The sequence below is a fragment of the Armigeres subalbatus genome, chromosome 2 (genome assembly GCF_024139115.2).
Source record: "Armigeres subalbatus isolate Guangzhou_Male chromosome 2, GZ_Asu_2, whole genome shotgun sequence".
Lineage (NCBI taxonomy): Eukaryota > Metazoa > Arthropoda > Insecta > Diptera > Culicidae > Armigeres > Armigeres subalbatus.
In genome coordinates, this window is record NC_085140.1 from 262620860 (window position 1) to 262636093 (window position 15234).

General features: G+C 43.1%; 1 protein-coding gene across 2 annotated transcripts in view; it reads right to left on the reverse strand.

Moving 5' to 3' along the window:
* Window positions 1-15234, reverse strand: part of LOC134212165 (protein madd-4) — an 803678-nt gene that overhangs the window by 432038 nt on the left and 356406 nt on the right. The window lies entirely within an intron of this gene.

Sequence of the window (15234 nt, forward strand, 5' to 3'; positions counted from 1 at the left end):
TTTTCAAAGGCGGCTTATTGGGCCTGCGCATACCTCCTGTCTCGTCGGAGGGCCGTCGTGTCAGGTCTGTTCAGCGTCCCACCTCACACCAGGACTTGGACTTGCGCAGTTCGTGCGGCATATGGTCGCTTTGGCAGAGCCTACTTGCGGATACATGCAGCTATTCATAGGAGATGGCCTGGGAATGGCCTGGGAAGGGATCGTCAAGCATTTGGACATAGTCCTTGCTGCCCCAAAAAGAAACAAATGATATCAATGTTATTTTTTCAATAATTCATCGTGGTCGGCTTTGGAACATTTCATTGATTGACATTTAGTCGAATGACGTTTGGTCAAATGACATTTTGTCGAAAGGTCGTTACTAGGAGAAAAAACCATCCGAAGACCAGCTGTTAGAACTTATTGGTTTGCATGATTTTCTGATCGAGATATTAGCCATGTACGTACTTTTCAACGGGTAATTAGGTTTAGGTTTCCTTCAATACAAGTTGCTCCATTTGCTTTTGTGCATTGATTGTAATCCAGAACAATTTGGTAAACTAAGACCATCTGCATCAAACTATTTTCAACTGAATATGATACGCAAGGGCTCCTGGGACTTTAATGGACATGCTTCTATTTGGAATCATGATTCTCATGTTTTTTATCGCAGTATTTGACGGGGAAGGGTCGTTTGTTCGAAACCCATTCGGCAGAAAGCCATTTGGCCGAATGCCACTAGGCCAAAACCCATCTGGTCGAAAGTCATTTGGCCGAAAGGGTTATTTGACCTGAAAGGGTCGTTTAGCCGTCAGGGTTATTTGTCCGAAATAGTCATTTGGCCAAAAGCTTCATTTGGTCGAAAGGGTCATTTGGCTGAAAGGATCATTTGGCCGAAAGGGACATTAGGCTGAAAGGGTCATTTGGTCGAAACGGTCGTTACACGGACATTTGTAAGTACCCATTGAATGGGTCCAGAGTACCCTCTTTTTCAATCAGTATGGAGATGTCAAAATTTTGCATTTTTATAATAACATAAAATGGGTAAATTAACATCATTATATGCAATCTCTTCTGATAATAATAATGCGTAAACATTACCCGCGAAAATATTTGTTCAGTTCCGGCATCATTTTTTAGAAAATAGTTTGATCTCAAAGAAATTAGCATCTGAATTACAAGAAGTGCACTTTTTCAGAGTTTGTGCCGAGTTTTGTGCTATCCGGAAATGGTTGCGGCCGAGAAGTAAAGATAACTACAGCGAAAGGAATTTGTTGAGTAAGTTCTTCTATCCGTAATACATATAAATAGACTTTTACTACTATTATTTCTTCGGATCATTACAGCAAATACTGTTCCGGATTCCTGTAAACAGGAATACTATGTCCTGCAGATAATTATGGTCTTGCACATGAGACCAAGTCTAGAACCCGACGAAACAAAATTATCTTCTGTCTATCATGAGAGAAAATATGCCACTTGCGGAAGGAGAAGGTGGAAGCAGTGATCGTTCCTTAATAAAGAGAAAACTATTGTTGGCTGTCGACTCCAAAATTTATTTAAATTGTTTCTTAAAACTGCAATAAATGTTTAACTTATTCCTATCATTCTTTAATTACGATGCTGCTCGTATAATCCAATCTGAGCTTATTTGAATATGCATACCATTATTTATGTAACATAACCTCAAATCTACAAAAATAAAAAATGGGACATATTTACCCATTTCGTCAATAAAACTCAAGAGCAAAAATTACCCATTATATGAAGTTCAGGGGATATACTCATTAATGAGTAAATCGAGTTTACCCATTTAATGAGTTATGCCGCTTTTCTTCAAAATGGGTACGTAAGTACCCATTAATGGGTACTTGAGAGCTTCCGTGTAGGCCGAAAGGGTCGTTTTTTCCGAAAGGGTCATTTGGCCGAAAGGGGAATTTGGCCAAATAGGACTTTTGCCCGAATAGGTCATTTGAAAACTGAGAAATTAGGAATGAGAAGAGAGACGTCTAACTTCTCACTCTTCATTTTTCTCTTTTCACTGTAAAAAGCAGTGACGAGAAATGTAAAAAATGTAGTGGATTTTTTATTAACATTTAATGCTTAAAACATCTAAGAACTTTGTCGAACAGATCATTGTTCTAATTACAAAGTCGAACCCATGAGAGTGAAATAAAAAAAATGTCACGGAATATCATGACGTCAATGTCATTTGACACTAATTCGGCTCTCGCGCCGCCAATATCAGATTTAGAGAAATGACCTATTAGAAAATTTTATGGGGTCCTTTGAGGGCTATATGTTTATGTAAAAAAACACAAATTTACAATATACAATAATGTGTGAAAAAAGTTATTAGCAAATTAGTCCCATGACATCGAAATGACACTTCCCGTCTCACGACTCACTTCGTGCTCCTCCTTTTTTACAGTGAGATGTGAGAAATAAGGAGTGAGAAGTGAGACGTCTCACTTCTCACTCCTTATTTATCACTTCTCGCCGTAAAAAGTGAGTAGTGAGACGTCTGACTACTCACTTCGCGCTCCTCATTTTTTACAGTGAGAAGTGCACACTTAAATTGATAATTCCAGCTCGGTAGTATTTTTTACTGATTTTATACGGTAAAAGACAATTTTAACCGAGAGCACAGTTAATTCAAAAGAATTAACGGATTTCTGCAATAAGTTTTACCAATGTCTCAGTTGTAAAAAATAAAATACTGGGTTTCGGTAGTATGTATTACCGATCAACTCTGTTCTAAGAAAATATCCTGCACTTGTCAAAAAACAAACCGATCACTCAGTAAAAACAAATTCACTTTACTGAGCACCCGGTAAAATAAGTACAAAGTTCTCAGTTTTCAGCCAGGTGCCGCATGGTTTGACAACATATTTATTTGCGAACCGAAACTTCTGGAAGTCTGATTGCATCGCACGAACTTTTTTGGCGAGTGATTGATGCTACCCGTAGAAATTCTTGTTCACTTAAATATTCAGGTAAGCTCAAACCTTTGTACTATCATGTATAAGTTTATTTGTGCTAGGTTCCTGAAGATTTGTTTATTTTTTAATTTATACATTTCCAGGTCAATGAAAACAAAAATCATCAGCATACGACTTACGGCATGCCGGATCACCAAAATGCTTAGTTCTGGGTCTGGACTCTGGATCTATAACAACACATCGGGTATGTAAACTATGAATATACTGTTTTCCAATACGGTTTTTCTAATAATTTACTTTCTACAACTTGTTTCCACATTTTTAGATTTTTTTTTTTTTTTTTAACTAATTTTATTTGCTAATTATCTAATACATGCATTCATCTCTTAGACTAGGTGTTCCGTGTTTTCTTAACACTATCATCCTTATTTGCTATGTTACGGTTTTAGTTATTATTAATACATTTCAATTGCCTCTGGCAGTTAGAATTTTTTCCACATTTTTATATAATTGAGTGGCAATGAGGTTCCCTGCCGCTAACATTGTGATGATTTCCCGGGCGTGAAAGGAATACCGCTAGTGCTGTAATACTGGAAGAAGCTAGCCGCAGAAACTTTTTGTATGTTTTCTGATTAAAAAACCGCAATAAATATGTCTGTAGACCTGAGTTTTCTTGTGTTTTTAAATATCAATAAAAAGGTGAAAATTGAATCATATTCCTTTCGGAACTATGAATTACTGAAATCGGTCATATTTTTACATATCTACTAGTATTATTTTACCGATGACTCAGTAACTATTACAAATCTGCTCGGTATTTTCTGACAGTTCGCTATCATGAATGCTGAACCGAGAACTCGGTAATTGAATTTGATTACCGAGAGCTCAGCTGTTGAGAAATCGGTAATTCATTTACCGAGCCCGGCAAATAGAATTAAGTGTGTGAAAAACGAGGAAAGAGATTTGAGAAGTCTCTCTTCTTACTCTTAATTTCTCACTTTTAAAATAACCTTTTCGACCAAATGACCTATTCAGCCAAAGGACCTATTCGACCAAATGTCTTATTCGGCCAAATGACGCTTTCGACCTAATGACCATTTCGGTCAAATGGCCCTTTCGGCCAAATGACCCTTTTGGCCAAATGACCCTGTCAGCCAATCGACCCTTTCGGTCAAAAGGTCCTTTCGGCCAAACGACCCTTCCGGTCAAATCAGCCTTTTGGCCAAGTAACCCTTCCGGCTTAACGACCATGCTCATGCTCAGTGTTGGTAAAATCACTCATAAAACTCAATCAACGAGTGCTCCCGTGCGATCGAAATCATCTGTGATTTTAAAGGAATGCATCACGCTTGAATTTTTCATGCTAAAACGCATCATTTCACTCATTTGCCAAAAAATCATTTTGGTTTAAAAACGCATTTGAATTCAATTTGGAGGCAATTTATTGCTTATACATAAAATAGTGTGTAATATTTTATGCGACAAACGTCAATTCACTGTTTTGAACGAAGGAGAACAAAAGAAAACCTACGATGATTCAACTCATCCATGAGTTTTTAGGTACTGAGTTGGGTGCGTTTCAACTCATGCTTGATTTGAATCATCCATGAGTTTTGAGATTTTGAGTTTTTACCAACACTGGACATGCTACGGGTCTTACGTTATTGTGATATTAATTTGTTTGCTGATGATACTGTAATATTCATTGCAGCTCAAAATCTGGAGAAAGCGATTGAACACTTGAATGAAGTTTCTCGTTCTTCAAGTGGATGGTTTAAGTAAATGTATCAAAATCAAACTGATTTGTACATTTGGAGGTCTAAAAAATCTGTCGGTCCGGGACCCCCTTTAGAATAAGTCAGGCCCTGACTTTCATTCTATTAAAGAAAAAGCAGTTCACTAAAATTCACGCAACCATCCTACTCAGAAGTTACTGTAATTAGGCGACGGATAGGAAACTTAAGCAATCTCAACACACAAATTATGGAAGAGCTACAATAAAAGCTCCCCGAGGCGTACTTCCATGTTAGCAGCAGACGCAATGGATACCAATGTGCAGTGTGCCAAAGGAATGTCGATGTCGAGGCTAGTTTTGTTATAACATCATAATAATTCACTCAAAGCACGACCTGAAACTGTGCATCCGGTCGCACACACATGGTATCGATCTTGGATTAGGAAGCAGGATACAGCACACCACTAACAACGACTGAATCATGTGTTCGGCGTCTGTACCAGGGATGCTGCTATCGATATCGCCGGTGCTCGCAAGAGGGCAAAGTTTTCAAAAACAAATCTTGCAACTTCTCCTTAAAGTGCAATGATTGGTTTGTTTTGACTGACACTAAAATTAAAGTCATCATAGATGGTGCGGGTGTCGTTGCTGGCAAAGAACACAACATTGGGTTCAACGATGTCGGCAACGTTGAGAATGACTGAGCAAGAAAAGGGCATCAGGAGGTGGGTTGTGTAATGTAAACCTGTCGTGTCGTATGGCATAGTTCAGCATTGAGGAATCAAGTTACCGAAATTCACGAGTTGGTTGTAAAACTTTTTGATTGTGATGTTAAGGCTTCGAGGAGGAACTCATGGAGGGTGAATTAGTATTGTTGTGTATGTTTCCTTTCTATGTCTTACTATGAGGTGTGAATTAGGAATTATTTATTATTGTAGTGAAATAAGAAAACATTTCGATTCTCTTGCAAAGTATGACTACTTTAATATAAGACAATGTTGCAAATAACAAAATATAAAACTCATTGATTTGTTGTATGCTCAACTACAACTACAGCATTCATAATTTATATAACATACATACGATTTGTGTCCAAAATATTTTTAAAAGACCAAATTTTTTCTGAAAAAATATGAGCAACAAAATACCAATTATCAATTAGAATGAACCAACTCGATATAAATATTAAATAAAACTACAAACATAACTCAGGAATATTGCGAATAAAAGAAACTATACTGAGGCAGGCTAGTATTTAGATTTATTTATAATCTAAATCTTCAATGATACCCGTCACTACCATCAATATAAATAAATGCTATCAGTCGCGGTTAGATCAAAACATGGGGAATTACACGATACTCGACAATACTAACCGCATTGCCAAACGCCATGTTTTGAGTTCTACGTCCGTGTATGGGAACACAACAAAAGCCCGACTACCGGCGGTACCAGGGATTAGCGGTCACCGGAGCAGAACCGTCTAATGCCGGATATCAAACACTCTGATTTGTGGGCCAGATTTATGTCAACCTGTGTACCCGGTTAGAATGCGGGTTCACCACTTTGCATTGTGGAACTTCTATTGAAATATGCACCGAGAAGGAGGAAATTCACGGAATTGGTGATGAGAACTGGCACCTGGCTTTTGTTACTTTTGTGCAGTAACACATCACTATGTGACACCACCTTGCCTATCAGGTATGAGGTATTATGTGTACTCGTCAGGACATTCGATTGACGGGTTTAACTGTGAGGATGGACTTTGATTGACAAATTATTGACGCGAGAATTTGTTGCACTGTATATTATCAGGGAAAGGGCTCGATAAATCTAGTTTCAAACCTCCAAATATTCTTGCTCGATTCTCCAAGGGACTCTATAATTAAACAAAACTTCTTATATAGGGGAAGTTGGATACCTCCCCAAAAACCGGAAACTTCTTAAAACGACACTTGCATGCATAGGTCCCTCCACCATCTTATGTAATACAAAAGAAAACCATTGCAAAATCCTTTCCCGCATGGAATATCAGATGCTAAGTTGTCAATTTTGTATGAGATTTGAAATTGAAATTGTTTTTGATGCCAAATGACTTTAAAATGCATAAAACGTCAAAATCTGATGTTTCAATTTTTTTTTCTTTTTAAATCGATTTTTTCTTTTAAAACATTTTTTGGACTTTTTTCAGACGATGAAAATTTTTTTCATCGAATTTTAACACCGGACGATACGCAAACGTTTCGTAGCCAAAAATATCCCCCTGAAGCAAAATTTGGGATAAATTAGATATAGGGTTGCTCAAAATTAATCAAAATTTTTTTTTTCCATTCTAGGTTTTCCCGTTACCAGTATTTATTTGAACTTAAGAATTGAAAGCAGTAACACTGTTTATTATTATTATTTTTCATAAAATGGAGGATACTCTGTTTGTTGGGGAGTATTTGCCATTGTTTCCCAAGTCATCTAATCTGTCGTCGTATGGTGAAATTCTTCGTTCATGTTTTATTCGCGTGCTGAGAAACAATCTGCTAAACAAAGTGCGCAAATAACAACAGAAGCGTTGATAGCTGTATGGAAAGGAAAACAAATTATTCAAGTGATTGGTAAAAGGGCAATTTAATTTAAAATTTTGAACTTGAGAAGAGGCAATACTTTTCTGATTCCATTGGAGATTTATTCGACATCTGTAAGAAGTGTAAACGTGGGCCCTCCTTAGCTGTGCGGTAAAACGCGCGGCTACAAAGCAAGACCATGCTGAGGGTGGCTGGGTTCGATTCCCGGTGCCGGTCTAGGCAATTTTCGGCTTGGAAATTGTCTCGACTTCCCTGGGCATAAAAGTATCATCGTGTTAGCCTCATGATATACGAATGCAAAAATGGTAACTTGGCTTAGAAACCTCGCAGTTAATAACTGTGGAAGTGCTTAATGAACACTGAGCTGCGAGGCGGCTCTGTCCCAGTAATGCCAATAAGAAGAAGAAGAAGAAGTGTAAACCGAAGAACAAGTTGGAAAAGCAAGCAATGCGCTACTTGCAAGAACAGCGACAGCGGACCAACAATCAAGGGACGAATACACGTGGACCCACGTGGATACTATTTCATGCAGTGACTTTGAGAAGGCAGATGAGAATCCTGGAGACACGAATGAACCGTACCTTACAGAAATTATCTCCACCAGTACCTTTGAAGAAGAACAAACCAAACAAATAAAATTCGACGCGGAAAATGTATCAGATCCAACCAAAACTTGTAAGAAAAGCCAACACAGTCTTTAATGTTTTAACAGCAAGTGATTTTGAATCTTCGTCACGAACTGAAACACAAAGCGAGACCGACCCTTCAGTTTGTACTAGTGGAGAATGTTTACAGATACCTAAATACTTCATATTTTATGTTATAGCAAGTTTTGCTGATTTTATAATTTTAATTGAATTATAATTCTATTATAAATACAAAGCATTCATGCAAACAGTTTTTCTATTTTCTTTGTGCTTTTTTATTTTATATTTTATTTTATTTATGTGTTTTTAGGTCCTTCTAAATCAACCCGGTACCAAACCACAGTTAAAAAATGTAGTCACGATCGAGGTTGCTGCTGCTATGGACCATTGCAAAGTTAGACCGAAATGCAGTTTTTTTAATTTCGTCTATCGTTAAATCTTTGGGACATGACGTTTCGACAATATTGTTGAACAAAGAGTCTGTCAGAAAATCAAGGAAAGAAATTCGTGTACAAAAACAAATCGAACTGAAAGCCACATTCAAGCCACAAGCAAACCTAACTTCCTAACATATCACCATCTAAGGCGCTGGGGAAATCTGAGCGTTTGACCATAATTGTCTCTTGTGAAAGCATTCGAACATTATTAGCTGTTGCGCCAATCCAAAATTAAACAGGGATAGAACAAGCCACAGCGGTATATAATACGATTGTCGATTGGGATCTTGAAGACAAGTATGTTTTGTGTTATTTTTCTTTATTTAAAACTGTAATAATAATTCATATATTTTTCTCTTCGAGGATTATCTTCACGTCGAATAATGTCAACTGCATCAAACACCGGACGAAAAAGAGGAGCATGTAAACATTTAGACGAAATGTTTAAGAGAATACACAATTCCACAGAATACAATTCTAAAATTCTCAATCTCCGAATGTCGAAATTTTCAAGCGATTTCAGACGGAATGGCACCGCCTAGAAAAGAGTTCCTATCGCTCAGGTATGAACGATACATTCGTTAAATCATCAATAACAGAAAACGAGTTCTTTATTAGAGTTTTTTGAACGACAACTTAATTTTCTTAATGACTTTTTGAACTCCTTTACTTATTTATTTTACAAATCAGGATTATCTATTTCACTTAAGATCAATAAACAGAGGTTTTTCTCACGTCGATCTATTTCAATGTAAACTAAATCCGCGTAAAACTAAACCACGACGTGAAAAATTGTGTTATTTCAAAAATCCAATAAAAAAAATGTTGAAAAAAAGTTCCACAACGACGTGAATTGTGTTTCTACATTATCAGTTTTCTTGATCTTTACACGTTGTGTTTGCGGTACCGTATAATAATAACCACGTAAGAGTAAACCTCAGTGTAATAAACATTGCCTAGCAATCTGATAATTTTCTCCGTAAATCTGTTCAGGTTTTCAAGTTTTTCAAGAAGTTTTCAAGGTTACAAAAAATTCAAAATTTTGATAGCAAGATTTTGAGCGCCCCTAAATCATATCCGATGGAGCTCAAATTTAGCATAGGGGCATATTTTAGGGCTTAGGAAATGTTTGCGTAACGTCCGGTTTTTAAATTCGATGAAAAATTGTTTTCGCCATAAGAAATTTTTTCAAAGTCCCAAAGTCGATTTTTTTTTTCAAAAAAATAATTCTCAAAGTTTCATGCATTTTGAGTCCTTTGGTGATATTATTTCTTCCTTCAGAGAAAAAAAAGTTTTGACCAAGGTTTTGACTAATTTTGAGCAACCCTACATGATGTCCGATTAAACTCAAATTTTGCATAGGGGAATAATTTTTCATAATCTGAAATGATTTGAGAGAAAAAACAGATTTTTTTCATTTTTTTTTCAAATAACATCAGATCTTGACGTTTCATGCATTTTAAAGTCACATGGCAGCGGTTCTCAACCTTTTCTATGAGAGCTACCCCTTGGAGCTTTTGCATTGATTGAGGTACCTCCTATTTTTTTCTGTGAATGAAAATAAGCGTAAGTCGTAAGAGATATGAAAAATAGACCTTAAACTCCAAGAAGTTGGAAACATCGTGAACGAAAACGTGAAACTTACCAAAGCAAATTTGTTTTATACATCATGCTTTCTACATGATTTTTATGACTATAAAGGGCTTCCGAGCCATTTAAATATAGCCTTTCGCGCATCTTGAAAGAAGGCTTCCAAACCTCTCGAAAGGAGGCTTCCGAGCCTTTTGAGAGAAGGCTTCCGAACTTCATGAGAAGAGGCTTTCCAGCGTCTTGAAAGGAGGCTTCCGGGCCTCTAGAAAGAAGGCTTTCGGACCTCTTGAAAGGAGGCTTCCAGGCATCTTGAAAGGAGGCTTCCGGGCCTCTTGAAAGGAGGCTTCCGAGCCTCTTGAAAGGAGGCTTCCGAGCCTCTTGAAAGGAGGCTTCCGAGCCTCTTGAAAGGAGGCTTCCGAGCCTCTTGAAAGGAGGCTTCCGAGCCTCTTGAAAGGAGGCTTCCGAGCCTCTTGAAAGGAGGCTTCCAGGCCTCTTGAAAGGAGGCTTCGAGCCTCTTGAAAGGAGGCTTCTGAGCCTCTTGAAGGAGGCTTCCAGGCCTCTTGAAAGGAGGCCTGAGCCTCTTGAAAGGAGGCTTGAGCCTCTTGAAAGGAGGCTTCTGAGCCTCTTGAAAGGAGGCTTCCAAGCCTCTTGAAAGGAGGCTTCAAGCCTCTTGAAAGGAGGCTTCTGAGCCTCTTGAAAGGAGGCTTCCTGAGCCTCTTGAAAGGAGGCTTCCTGAGCCTCTTGAAAGGAGGCTTCCTGAGCCTCTTGAAAGGAGGCTTCTGAGCCTCTTGAAAGGAGGCTTCTGAGCCTCTTGAAAGGAGGCTTCTGAGCCTCTTGAAAGGAGGCTTCCTGAGCCTCTTGAAAGGAGGCTTCTGAGCCTCTTGAAAGGAGGCTTCTGAGCCTCTTGAAAGGAGGCTTCTGAGCCTCTTGAAAGGAGGCTTCTGAGCCTCTTGAAAGGAGGCTTGAGCCTCTTGGAAAGGAGGCTTTGAGCCTCTTGAAAGGAGGCTTCTGAGCCTCTTGAAAGGAGGCTTCTGAGCCTCTTGAAAGGAGGCTTGGAGCCTCTTGAAAGGAGGCTCTGAGCCTCTTGAAAGGAGGCTCTGAGCCTCTTGAAAGGAGGCTTCTGAGCCTCTTGAAAGGAGGCTTCTGAGCCTCTTGAAAGGAGGCTTCCTGAGCCTCTTGAAAGGAGGCTTTCGAGCCTCTTGAAAGGAGGCTTTCGAGCCTCTTGAAAGGAGGCTTTCGAGCCTCTTAAAAGAAGCCTTTCGAGCCTCTTAAAAGGAGGCTTTCGAGCCTCTTGAAAGGAGGCTTTTGAGCCTCTTGAAAGGAGGCCTCCGAGCATCTTTAAAGGAGGCCTCCGAGCATCTTTAAAGGAGGCCTCCATGCCTCTTTAAAGGAGGCCTCCATGCCTCTTGAAAGGAGGCTTCCGAGCCTCTTGTAAGGAGGCTTCCGAGCCTCTTGAAAGGAGGCTTCCATGCCTCTTGAAAGGAGGCTTCCATGCCTCTTGAAAGGAGGCTTCCATGCCTCTTGAAAGGAGGCTTCCATGTCTCTTGAAAGAAGGCTTCCGGTCCTTTTGAAAGGAGGCTTCCGGTCCTTTTGAAAGGAGGCTTCCGAGCCTCTTGAAAGGAGGCTTCCAGGCATCTTGAAAAGAGGCTCCCGGGCCTCTTGAAAGGAGGCTTCCGGGCCTGTTGAAAGGAGGCTTCCGAGCCTCTTGAAAGGAGGCTTCCGAGCCTCTTGAAAGGAGGCTTCCAAGCCTCTTGAAAGGAGGCTTCCAAGCCTCTTGAAAGGAGGCTTCCAAGCCTCTTGAAAGGAGGCTTCCGAGCCTCTTGAAAGGAGGCTTCCGAGCTTCTTGAAAGGAGGCTTCCAAGCCTCTTGAAAGCAGGCTTCCAAGCCTGTTGAAAGTAGGCTTCCAAGCCTCTTGAAAGGAGGCTTCCAAGCCTCTTGAAAGGAGGCTTCCAAGCCTCTTGAAAGGAGGCTTCCAAGCCTCTTGAAAGGAGGCTTCCAAGCCTCTTGAAAGGAGGCTTCCAAGCCTCTTGAAAGGAGGCTTCCAAGCCTCTTGAAAGGAGGCTTCCAAGCCTCTTGAAAGGAGGCTTCCAGGCCTCTTGAAAGGAGGCTTCCAGGCCTCTTGAAAGGAGGCTTCCAGGCCTCTTGAAAGGAGGCTTCCAGGCCTCTTGAAAGGAGGCTTCCAGGCCTCTTGAAAGGAGGCTTCCAGGCCTCTTGAAAGGAGGCTTCCAGGCCTCTTGAAAGGAGGCTTCCAGGCCTCTGGAAAGGAGGCTGTCAGGCCTCTTGAAAGGAGGCTTCCAGGCCTTTTGAAAGGAGGCTTCCAGGCCTCTTGAAAGGAGGCTTCCAGGCCTCTTGAAAGGAGGCTTGAGGCCTCTTGACAGGAGGCTTCCAGGACTCTTGAAAGGAGGCTTCCAGGCCTCTTGAAAGGAGGCTTCCAGGCCTCTTGAAAGGAGGCTTCCAGGCCTCTTGAAAGGAGGCTTCCAGGCCTCTTGAAAGGAGGCTTCCAGGCCTCTTGAAAGGAGGCTTCCAGGCCTCTTGAAAGGAGGCTTCCAGGCCTCTTGAAAGGAGGCTTCCAGGCCTCTTGAAAGGAGGCTTCCAGGCCTCTTGAAAGGAGGCTTCCAGGCCTCTTGAAAGGAGGCTTCCAGGCCTCTTGAAAGGAGGCTTCCAGGCCTCTTGAAAGGAGGCTTCCAGGCCTCTTGAAAGGAGGCTTCCAGGCCTCTTGAAAGGAGGCTTCCAGGCCTCTTGAAAGGAGGCTTCCAGGCCTCTTGAAAGGAGGCTTTCAGGCCTCTTGAAAGGAGGCTTTCAGGCCTCTTGAAAGGAGGCTTCCAGGCCTCTTGAAAGGAGGCTTCCAGGCCTCTTGAAAGGAGGCTTCCAGGCCTCTTGAAAGGAGGCTTCCAGGCCTCTTGAAAGGAGGCTTCCAGGCCTCTTGAAAGGAGGCTTCCAGGCCTCTTGAAAGGAGGCTTCCAGGCCTCTTGAAAGGAGGCTTCCAGGCCTCTTGAAAGGAGGCTTCCAGGCCTCTTGAAAGGAGGCTTCCAGGCCTCTTGAAAGGAGGCTTCCAGGCCTCTTGAAAGGAGGCTTCCAGGCCTCTTGAAAGGAGGCTTCCAGGCCTCTTGAAAGGAGGCTTCCAGGCCTCTTGAAAGGAGGCTTCCAGGCCTCTTGAAAGGAGGCTTCCAGGCCTCTTGAAAGGAGGCTTCCAGGCCTCTTGAAAGGAGGCTTCCAGGCCTCTTGAAAGGAGGCTTCCAGGCCTCTTGAAAGGAGGCTTCCAGGCCTCTTGAAAGGAGGCTTCCAGGCCTCTTGAAAGGAGGCTTCCAGGCCTCTTGAAAGGAGGCTTCCAGGCCTCTTGAAAGGAGGCTTCCAGGCTCTCTTGGAAAGGAGGCTTCCAGGCCTCTCTTGAAAGGAGGCTTCCAGGCCTCTTGAAAGGAGGCTTCCAGGCCTCTTGAAAGGAGGCTTCCAGGCCTCTTGAAAGGAGGCTTCCAGGCCTCTTGAAAGGAGGCTTCCAGGCCTCTTGAAAGGAGGCTTCCAGGCCTCTTGAAAGGAGGCTTCCAGGCCTCTTGAAAGGAGGCTTCCAGGCCTCTTGAAAGGAGGCTTCCAGGCCTCTTGAAAGGAGGCTTCCAGGCCTCTTGAAAGGAGGCTTCCAGGCCTCTTGAAAGGAGGCTTCCAGGCCTCTTGAAAGGAGGCTTCCAGGCCTCTTGAAAGGAGGCTTCCAGGCCTCTTGAAAGGAGGCTTCCAGGCCTCTTGAAAGGAGGCTTCCAGGCCTCTTGAAAGGAGGCTTCCAGGCCTCTTGAAAGGAGGCTTCCAGGCCTCTTGAAAGGAGGCTTCCAGGCCTCTTGAAAGGAGGCTTCCAGGCCTCTTGACAGGAGGCTTCCAGGCCTCTTGACAGGAGGCTTCCAGGCCTCTTGAAAGGAGGCTTCCAGGCCTCTTGAAAGGAGGCTTCCAGGCCTCTTGAAAGGAGGCTTCCAGGCCTCTTGAAAGGAGGCTTCCAGGCCTCTTGAAAGGAGGCCTCCAGGTCTCTTGAAAAGAGGCCTCCAGGTCTCTTGAAAGGATGCCTCCAGGTCTCTTGAAAGGAGGCCTCCAGGTCTCTTGAAAGGAGGCCTCCAGGCCCCTTGAAAGGAGGCCTCCAGGCCTCTTGAAAGGAGGCCTCCAGGCCTCTTGAAAGGAGGCTTCCAGGCCTCTTGAAAGGAGGCTTCCAGGCCTCTTGAAAGGAGGAGACTTCCAGGCCTCTTGAAAGGTGGAGACTTCCAGGCCTCTTGAAAGGAGGCTTCCAGGCCTCTTGAAAGGAGGCTTCCAGGCCTCTTGAAAGGAGGCTTCCAGGCCTCTTGAAAGGAGGCTTCCAGGCCTCTTGAAAGGAGGCTTCCAGGCCTCTTGAAAGGAGGCTTCCAGGCCTCTTGAAAGGAGGCTTCCAGGCCTCTTGAAAGGAGGCTTCCAGGCCTCTTGAAAGGAGGCTTCCAGGCCTCTTGAAAGGAGGCTTCCAGGCCTCTTGAAAGGAGGCTTCCAGGCCTCTGGACAGGAGGCGTCCAGGCCGTTTGAAAGGAGGCTTCCAGGCCTCTTTAAAGGAGGCTTCCAGGCCTCTTGAAAGGAGGTTTCAGTCCTCTTGAAAGGAGGCTTCCAGGCCTCTTGAAAGGAGGCTTCCAGGCCTCTTGAAAGGAGGCTTCCAGGCCTCTTGAAAGGAGGCTTCCAGGCCTCTTGAAAGGAGGCTTCCAGGCCTCTTGAAAGGAGGCTTCCAGGCCTCTTGAAAGGAGGCTTCCAGGCCTCTTGAAAGGAGGCTTCCAGGCCTCTTGAAAGGAGGCTTCCAGGCCTCTTGAAAGGAGGCTTCCAGGCCTCTTGAAAGGAGGCTTCCAGGCCTCTTGAAAGGAGGCTTCCAGGCCTCTTGAAAGGAGGCTTCCAGGCCTCTTGAAAGGAGGCTTCCAGGCCTCTTGAAAGGAGGCTTCCAGGCCTCTTGAAAGGAGGCTTCCAGGCCTCTTGAAAGGAGGCTTCCAGGCCTCTTGAAAGGAGGCTTCCAGGCCTCTTGAAAGGAGGCTTCCAGGCCTCTTGAAAGGAGGCTTCCAGGCCTCTTGAAAGGAGGCTTCCAGGCCTCTTGAAAGGAGGCTTCCAGGCCTCTTGAAAGGAGGCTTCCAGGCCTCTTGAAAGGAGGCTTCCAGGCCTCTTGAAAGGAGGCTTCCAGGCCTCTTGAAAGGAGGCTTCCAGGCCTCTTGAAAGGAGGCTTCCAGGCCTCTTGAAAGGAGGCTTCCAGGCCTCTTGAAAGGAGGCTTCCAGGCCTCTTGAAAGGAGGCTTCCAGGCCTCTTGAAAGGAGGCTTCCAGGCCTCTTGAAAGGAGGCTTCCAGGCCTCTTGA